We start from the raw sequence: 9,612 nt of genomic DNA, 5'->3' as shown, positions 1-9,612 counted from the left end.
CACCGGGTGTCCCGCGGGGAGCGGCGCTCAGCCCGCGGCCTCGGCGTCCCTCCTGAGGGCGAGGTGGGCACCGGAGCGCCGCGTGAAGCGTTATGCCGAGAAGGGCGACTGAGGTGGAACAGGGCGCAGGTTCTACTGGTGCGTAGTGAGATCCGGGGGAAAGGCTGGCACTTAGAGTGTGAGGCACAAAACACGGCTGAACATTTTAAGATAGTTGCTGCTTTCCAAGTTGTGGTGAATTATTGCCAGAGTTTGAATTATGATTGTCCTCATAACTCATACTCAAGTACTTCTCTTGATAAGAAACCACAAACAAAAGTAACCTCCTGAAAAACATAAGAATTGACACTAGGCCTGTGCAAACTGTGCTGATGACCCTCTCGGACTTTATTCTGGGAGGAAATGAAATGTCCATGTTGTTAACACAGACAATACATAAGTTCACCTCTTTGAAGAATGAAATTTTCTCAAAGTGTCCCATGAATTCACAGGATTTACACTGCTAAGCTTCCACACACACGGAAGCTATCCCACTATTAAATGAGGTGAGGTCACTGAAAAGGGAAACTTCAGACAGCTGTGGGTACCATCATTTAAGAGGACCCTGACTGCTTTGAGTCTTGCTACCGTTAGGTGTATGAGGTCACAGAAAGTTTCCTTTGTCACTAAATTTGATTATTTACCTGGGAAACTTACACTTAAAATGTCTCCTTCCCAACCTTGTTCTATTTTTACAAACCTTTACAAAACTGGTTTCCTTTCTATCAACATCACCATACAGAGTTCTAGGAAGTGATGAACATGTTTTGTAGCATTGTGATCTTATCTAGCATCTCAGACTGCTGCAGAGCCAAAAGAATCTCACATAGCAGATTCTTAGAGGGCCCTATAGAAGCAACAGGACATTACATGTCAAATTCACTCCTTGCTCTAAAATCTGATAAAGAGAATTTTTTTTTTTTTTTAAGAACTGTGCATAAGATACTTTTCATAGCAAAAGCTTTATTTTTAAACATTAGTGCTAGAAGAATTCTTAGTGTACCAGTAATTGTCATGAAGAGTTGGGTTAGCAAGCAGAATGTTAGCAGGGATTTATTTTTTTTAAATCAGACACAGCAGGAATATGTATTACTTGGATATCATTACTGCATGTGTTATATTATGTATGTAATCATAATAGGTATTCATATATCATAAACTAACGAGCAGATTGAACAAATTTATCTGTCACACGGTAAACTAGAACATGTCTACTTGGATGTAAAAGTAACCTCAAAAAAAAGTAATATTAAGAAAGGAGATCTAGCTGTGGTTTTGATATTAAACACAGTACACAAAAAAAACCTTTATACTTTAATATTATTTTATTCTCTTTAGTGCTTTTTTAGAAGTTTAGCTGTCTCAAGCACAGTGCTCCTGCTGCCTGCAGTCCTTCACTTTTAGACGTAATCTCAGTAAGTATCCGTTGGAGGGCAGCAGATTACAAAATTTGTCATGTAGTAGCACAGTCAAAAAAAAAGTTCGGCTTTCTGTTGGCCATTCGCAACGTCAGTGCCCAGATTTTTCACCAATCTCTTGTACAAGGCAGGCATAACTGGGAAATCCCTACAATGGTATATTCTCTAGGTCTGACTTATGTGTCAAAGTCCATTGTAATGATAGCCCACTATGAAAATCTTAGTTGATACTTACACTCCTCTCAAACTACTTCTGCTGACACTCATTGTTTTGTTTGTTTTTTTAAGACATCCCAAGTAACTCACACGGACATTCAGTTTAGAAGCATCTCATTCATTTTGTGACTGCAGTGTAAGGCCTCTTGATTATTTTTTTTTGTAAAATTCATGCGTGGTTGTCATAACTGCATAACACATCTTCATCCACTGGAAGTAAGATTTAGTGCATTTTTTAATTAATTTATTTTAATATAATCCTGCTACATCTTATTCGTAAAGAAGAAACAGGAGCTAGGAATCTGTACACTTTCAAATAGGCTAGTGGGAAGCAGTTCATTTGAAGAGGAGATAATTACTTTAGTAGATGCCAAATTACTTGGCATCTGTGGATGCTATTAACAGTCCATAGAAAAAATCAGCTGAATGCAGCTAATTTTTGTCTGCTGGAGATTTCTAGCCTAGTTACAGCATGTAAGACTAATTAAACTGGATATTGGTGAAATCAGGTAGAGATGAAAAACAAGAAGTTTAGGTCAGGTTTCTCTTGGGATATAGCCAGTATCATGTTACGCAATTTTACACATGATAGTACAAAAATGCGTATTATTTCCTTTTTATATAAACTTAGAGTACCAGCTTTTTTTTTGTCAAGAGGAAAAAGTACTCAGTTACTAATGGGACGTATAGGTCTCAGCTGCTAACAAGAAGTGGGTAAAATCCTGTTTTTCTGATCAGGAAAGCAACTAGACAACATGTGAGAGATTCTTTGCTCATGATTCCTCTACTTATTTTTCTTCTTCAGGACTGCACAACTATCTTGTGCTAACAATCCTCTTTTTCCAATCAAAAGCACAGGAAGACACACTGATGTCTGCAGCATTTTAATGCCAGTCCTACATCCATGCTTCTGCAGTAGGTTAGGCAGGACACCTACACATCTCTAGACTGTGGGTAACCTGGAGCTTTTCAGCTCCAGGTTCGGGAGGCATCTACCTTGTTCCCAGCCCGTTGCCAAGCTGACACTTCACAGTCTGCCTTGTTGTGTCTGTAAGCCCTATTCAAGAGAAACAGTGTGAATCTTTTCTTTAGGAAATGTTTACTAAAGCGATGTTCTGGGAAACTGGTATACCATAATAAACAAAATGTGCAGTAATGCAGGTTAAGGAATACTGACCAAATATCTTGCAGGCCCAATTTTATTCCTACTGAATCCAGCCAACATCTGGACTGGGGAGGTTGTGAATACCTGACTGCTTCCACACTTTGGGACTAACACTGGATTGCATCATGGGAGTCTTCTAAGCTGGGAAATATTTCAGTGAGTATTTCCTGTATTACTCAGTGTGCAGCATTAAACAAATGCATAAAAGTTTTCAGTCATTTGGAGTGAGCTGTTCAACTTGTCTAGATAATTTTTATGATTAAAATTCCCAAATATGGAACATGTCATATGACACCATGTTATAGGCATTTTTTATTTATTTGATTCCCATTCAAAATAAATGTTTGGGTTTGGCTGTTGGAGGTTTGTTTCTTTGTTTTCCCTGGTAGGCTACACTATAATAATTTACTTACCACTCAGCACTATTTTAAAAAAGTTATCATAGCTAATTACCTTGATCTCAGAGTTCAGATTATACTGGCTTTATTGCCTCTAAAGATCTAATCCTAACAAGTAACGAGAACACTCCAGTAGATTACCTCATATGCTTTGTATATTTAAGAGAAAACTGAATGCAACAGCACAGTGCAGGTGGTGGTGGATAACTGTATTTCTTATCCATAAACAGATTAATGCTTATTTATTTAGATGTTGTTCACACTAATAAAGCTGATTTTGTGCTGACAGATTCCAGAGGCACCTTCTCTGATTATGGATTTGGGAAAAGATGCTTCAATATAACAAACCTAATATCTTTCTAATATTCTCCAGAAAAAAAAAAAAGGCAAATTTCTGTTTGAGATGTAGGATCTAGCCATCTACCAGGAAGGAAGTCTCTGGCATTTTTACTGGTAGGAGCTTCAAATAGTACAGAACTGGTGTTTTAACCTTCTGGAGGAATATTTAAAATAAATAAAGGAAATAAGCTAAATCATTGATCAATCCACACTTCAGGAAAGGAGACTGAAGTGAATGAGAAAAGTCCAGAATGAAAGTGTGCTGAAATAAAAAAAGTTGGTTTTGATCTTTTGACCTAGAATCTTCTGAGGATCTGAGGCTACATGGTGCTAAATAAATTCTGCTATATTTTAAGGTCAAGTTAAATGGGAAAGATCTTATAATGGCTGATCCCAAATTAGTTTTTTGTTGATTCCATCAATTTTAGTCAAAGCAAGTTGGAGAGTAACATCCCACATAGACCAAATTGCAAGTGCTAACATGAATTCCTAGAGAAAAGACAGCTGGGGACTATCATTACCAACAGGAGATTAGTTGAAGGGAGTGACTCTCTTGAGTTGTGTCAGTTGAAATTAGGGCTGTGTGTCTATAGCCTAACAAGTAAAGCAACAACGATTACATAGAACAGCATAACAAGTAGTTCCTTACTGGAGAACTTCTAGTTCCCAGTTTGTTAAACTCCACAGTAAGCATAAAGCTGTCTCCAAACAAATGCTGGATTGACTAGAAATACAAAGTTCTACAAAAGTAGTAGGCAAACAGAAACAAACATTAATAAAGTATTTTCTTTGTATAAAGTTATTTTGACTCAGTATGAAGCGAGTGAAATACAAGAATTAACACAGAATAAGTGAAAGAAAAACCTAGAATGCTTGTGAGTAAATTCTGAATGCATAAGAATACACTGAAATGTATGTGACACAGGGTTTTAAGAGCTAGTCTTATCTGCATTTTTATTGAACTGCAGTCATAATGTAGAGTGGAGTCAAAGCATTTGTAAATGAATGAATAGCAATACATAATGCTATAATGTGATAGAAAGTATAGCAATAACAACAGAATAATAAGACAACCCTAAGCTGCAGCAAATGAGAACAAGCTCAAATACAGCCGCCATAGATACAGATAAGAAAAAAACCCACCCACAAAACTACCTACCTTTGAAAGGCCTCTAGTACATAAGAATCTCCAGTATGATACCTTTGCCCCCACTGCCAACCCTTAAATGAGGTCTGGGAAGGGGTGGATAGTGGTTCCACCCCTTCCTGTCACTTAGAGGCACTGCTTGCACCTGAGCTCCCCTGAGTTGGCCCTGCCTTCCCACCAGGTGCTCAATCACTGTTTGAGGCTGTGACTTGGCATTTCTGCTACACAGTAGAATCCCAAAGCTTTAAAAAAAATCATTTTTGTTGGTAGAATATGAGCATGCACTGATCAGTGATAAGTAATGCAGTATTAAGCGTCATATGTGAACTGTTAATGCTCATAGAATTTGTAACTTACTTACTTTGTGTTGAAAGCAGTTAGGGAACAAATACTCATTGTTAGCTGCACTGTTTACTTGAAGTCCACCTCCAGATTTCTTGAAAAGTTTCAGACAAGACTTCACAATTTTTCAGTAAAAATAAGATGCTAGAATCACCAGGACAAAAGAATGCAATACCATCTAAAAGAAGCAGAGAATAACCCTTATTCTTGGCATTTAAAACATAGATGATGACTGGAAAACATCCTGCTTAAAAAACATTGTTTATCCTACATTATGCTGTATGTTTTTTTAATTTCCTTTCCCTCTCACTATTACTCAGGATGTCTCCTTGATCCCAACATGCTAGTTTCTTCTTTATTCAAGCCTTCTGTTTCCTCCCTAAACTCTTTGAAAACATTTATTTCATAAGAGATATTTCTTGTACAATATTTTCTAACTAGCCTTTCCCTCTGCTTAGTACAGGCTTTGTTCTGCACCTAGAAATCACCTACTGTGTAATCACCTATTTCCTGTCTTTGAATGAAGGTTTATTCCTTATCACCTCAGTACAGCCTTCAGCATTGTTACCTGTTCTACCTTTCAGCACTGCATACCACTTTGATCCAGTCTTCTGACAATTTTTTTTTCTGTGGAACTTCTCTGCCTCCTGTTCCAAAGTACATTTCTCTGACTAGGAATATTGTTTTAGGATTGTATCTTTATTATCTGCTCCCCTTAAATCATCTTTCATCTATTCATCATTATCCTGTGTTTTGAAGTCCATCAAAAGCTTTCATTCAGCAGAGTATGTGAACAGAATCTTTGCTCAGCAAAATGTGTAGTTGACTTTATATTGGGGTTTTATAACTGATTTAAGAGCACATGTACTATTGCACTGGGACCAGTTCCTGGAGATGATGAATGAGGCACAACCACACTCATTTGTGTCTGCAGTCCCCTCTCTCCTCTCCCTCTGACTCTTCCTCCTCTCATTTGGGGGCACTATTCCAGCAGATTTGAACTTAAGACAGCTATATTTGAAAATTAAAGTTTCCATCAAAAACTGCTCTGAAAAGTGATATGCTGGTTATTACTGTTTGGAACAGGTGGCCAGATAAGAAGCACAGCACTCAATTAAAATTCACTGTACCACTATTTCTTGGTTTCTATTAGTCTTTTAAGGTGTGGCACATACTCCTGACCAGCTGATGCTGGATCAAATTTTTATGACTATCGTATTCATTTGATAAATGAAGAAGGCCGTTGCTAGACTCTTACTATCCAAAGCTGTCGGGAGGGAGTATCTCTTGCTGTGCCTGGTGGCACAGGACTTGGGCAGATCTCTCCAGTCCAAGTACAGCTGTCACTATCCACAGATCCAGCAGAGGGAAGTGTTGTTCTAAAATATGCACCCCCACTACTTGTGGGTAGTACTTACAAACTGCAAGTCACAGTACTGCACCAGGAGATCAATGATCTGGAGCCTATGAAATATGTGATTATAAATTCTCAGAAGACAAAGGAGCTTTAGCAAATGCCAGAAAGAGCAAGTATGATAAAATCAGGATTTGCCAAGGACTGAAATGAAATTATCTATGGATCTTTGGAGCTTAAATGTTTTTATTCTCTTTTGGAGAGCAAATGTTTGTGTGGCATTTTAGAGATTAAAGGGTTATGATCTGATGGTTTGTGCTTCAGCTAACTGTGAAACTATAGCCTTTCATATCAAAAGATAGGATCTTGAAAAATACATGGTCCAAAACATTCTTAGTGATCACAAGGCAAGTTGTCATAGAAAGCTTTATTCAAAAGGTCTGGCTTCGTTTCAGATTATTGCTTCCAGAGCAATTGTCATTCATGATGCTGTTGCTCCAACAACTCCAAGCAGCACTGGAGGGCTAAAAGTCAAGTATAATGTCACCTTTGTGAAAGAAAGTTCAATTAGAAATATTTTAAAGTGAAAATTTAATGTCAAATATTACCCTTCTAAATATATGATACTCTGTGTAGCTTTGTCTTACTTATTCCATCAGCTTTCCAAGGATTGTGTGAGTGAAGAGACTGAAGTGCACGCTCAAGACATCCATTAGTCACGCATACCATTTGAAACTGTTATTACTTCTTCTGAAGTTCAAAGGTGGTTTTGTAAAACCTAAACATCAAGTTAAGAAAGATCAGGGGATGACATGATGCGTAAAATGAAACTCAACTTTTCTTAGTGTAGGTAACTGTTGAATCACCGATTGAGCACCTGGGGAAAAGACCTGGGAGCACAGGTGAAGACAATTCAACTGTGTGACCAGAAGGGGTGAAGCCTGGCTGCACCTGTCTTAGACCTCATTTAAGGGCTGACTGGCCCATGGAAGTTTTTTAGTTGGAGATCCCTTTCTTGGGGAGTTTCTATTGTGAGCCTAGGTCTTCAGAGACAGGTGAGCACTTTTTCTTTTGTAACATCTTTTGGTTATGTTAGTCCTTTTGTTATTGCACCTCTTGTATTGCAATTCTCTCATTCTGATTTTTACATTTTGATTGTTAAGGTGTTGTTTTTTGTGTATCTTATAAATGTCTGAGACAAACTATTAGAACTTGAAGAATGTTTTCCAGATAATGCTGTTTGAAAAATATCTGAAGGAGCTCATCCTAATATATTAGTTTTAGGATGACTCTAAAGATGAACTTAACCCATTGGGTTTACAGCTGGAAGCTGTACAGCTAATAAAAACAGCATTGGTCTTGAGTGGGTAGCTAACAGAGTATCACTATTGCTTAGATCTCATTATTCAGAGGCCTATGGTGTGTGATAGATGGGTTGAGTGCTCCCTCTGTGGATCCTTAGGAGCTATTCAGCAGCAGAATAAATAGAACTAAACCTAGCAAGTTAAGTTGTAATCTCTTGCTTAAGCAATTAGAACCTCATAACCATTAGGTGAAGTTCCAACTTAATATTTTTCCTGTTGTTTTTATCACAACAGAGTGTCCCTGGTTTTGTAATTTAATGAAATAATAATTTGTCTTCCTAGCCTATTAACTGACAAAAAAGAGAAGTGTGGCAGGTCTGGCAGACTTTTCATTCTTAGTAAGTAGGAATAAAGATTATAGAATAAAATACATTTATTTTGCTCACAGAAAGGGGTAAATAGTTCCAGTATGGTAAAACAGATGAAATATTAATCAGGGAAATGCTAGTAGAGGAGGTGATTCATAATGATGATGTAGTCAGCTAAGGAAGATGCAAGTCAAGAGACAAACAGGACTGCTGTCCTAACTGATGTTTACCAAAGTTCAAGAATGATTTTCAGAGAAGAAACTGCAGAAAATGCCTTATGTTACCATCACTGTGATGACAATAGCATCTCCTTTGTGGTAAAAATACCACTAATTGGAGTCTACCATTGTAAGTAAAAGCTATCAGCCTACAGTAAATACAAAACAAATACATTCTGCAGCATGCTAGCAATATGGCTGCAAACCAGGAAAATGAGCATGCAATTTTTTATGACACATCTGTTTGTATTAGCGTAAGTTTGGATTAAAGGGCAAGCTTCAGTTTCTTTGTAACTAGTTTCACTTTGGACTCAATGGCGATGTTTGAGTTCCAAAGCATTTTTGCGTGGAAGTATGTTATACTTTAATAGCCCTTTTAAAAGCTGAAACTAATAGTAGTACCTACACGTGTGCTCAATATGGTTTGGAAATTATTATTTTCACTAAGATTTGTGCCAATGCTGTCTAAATGAGGGGAGTTCTGTGCAGATGTGAGGAAAAGGATTGTTTTGAAAACAGATCTTTTGATATGAAGCTGATGACAAGACAAATGGCAAACATTTTATACCAGAATGTAAGGAACATAATTATGTTGTAACTAGGATTTTGAATAGATATTTGCAGTGCAGTTGGTGAGAATGCAAATATCGCAGGAGAATTACTTGAGTACATTGAGCTGTTTGTATGCATAACTAAGAGGAGGTAGAAACAACCCATTTGTCCCAGCTATTTGTAGGAATCGAGGCAGAACTCCAGTTTTTCTTCTGGGCTTCATGCATTTAGCCCAGGAGAAGCAGCCTTTGTAGACATGATTGAGGGAGGGAATCACCTGACAGCTGGAGAAAGAGGAAGCAGGAAAGTCAAATGAACTTCTGGTGGTTTTTGAAGTGTTGTGTGTGCTTGTGGCTTTTTTAATGTTATCTGTTTTTGACTGAAGTTGAATAGGTGCATTAGGGCCTTGCAGCGCGGCGGCTTTCAGCTGCCCCTTTCATAAAGGAGGGCGCTCACTGGGTGTGCCTGACCGCAACAACGGAGCTGCAGCTCTGCAACGCGTGCAGAGGTGGGGAAGCTCAAGCTCGCTTTGTGCACGCATTCATTTTTTATTTGTTTTAATGATCGCGGCCGGCGACGGTTGTTTTCTCACCTCTTTCACCTCCCACTTTTACCTCCTCCGTTATCTGAACGCTGGGGGAGCGGCAGCCTCCGCGCCACCTCCCCGGCTCCAACCGAGCCTCGAGACGGGCCTCTCATCGCTCCCAGGCCGCTTCCGCCCCGTGCGGCCGACGCAGCCCCGACCGCACGAC

At 38.6% G+C, this 9,612-nt stretch overlaps 1 protein-coding gene across 1 annotated transcript in view; it reads left to right on the top strand.

Annotated features, from left to right (window-relative positions):
- The first annotated feature begins 7,424 nt into the window (after window positions 1-7,424).
- The window catches only part of LRRC8B (leucine rich repeat containing 8 VRAC subunit B), a 20,937-nt gene continuing 18,749 nt past the window's right edge, over window positions 7,425-9,612 (top strand). The window contains exon 1 of the mRNA XM_019618650.2: window positions 7,425-7,473. The gene's annotated coding sequence lies outside the window, so the exon portion shown is untranslated. The remainder of the gene's footprint in view (window positions 7,474-9,612) is intronic.

The sequence above is a fragment of the Meleagris gallopavo genome, chromosome 10, assembly GCF_000146605.3.
Source record: "Meleagris gallopavo isolate NT-WF06-2002-E0010 breed Aviagen turkey brand Nicholas breeding stock chromosome 10, Turkey_5.1, whole genome shotgun sequence".
NCBI lineage: Eukaryota > Metazoa > Chordata > Aves > Galliformes > Phasianidae > Meleagris > Meleagris gallopavo.
The sequence above is the reverse complement of the archived record's forward strand: the minus strand, read 5'-3'. Positions and strand labels throughout refer to the sequence as shown.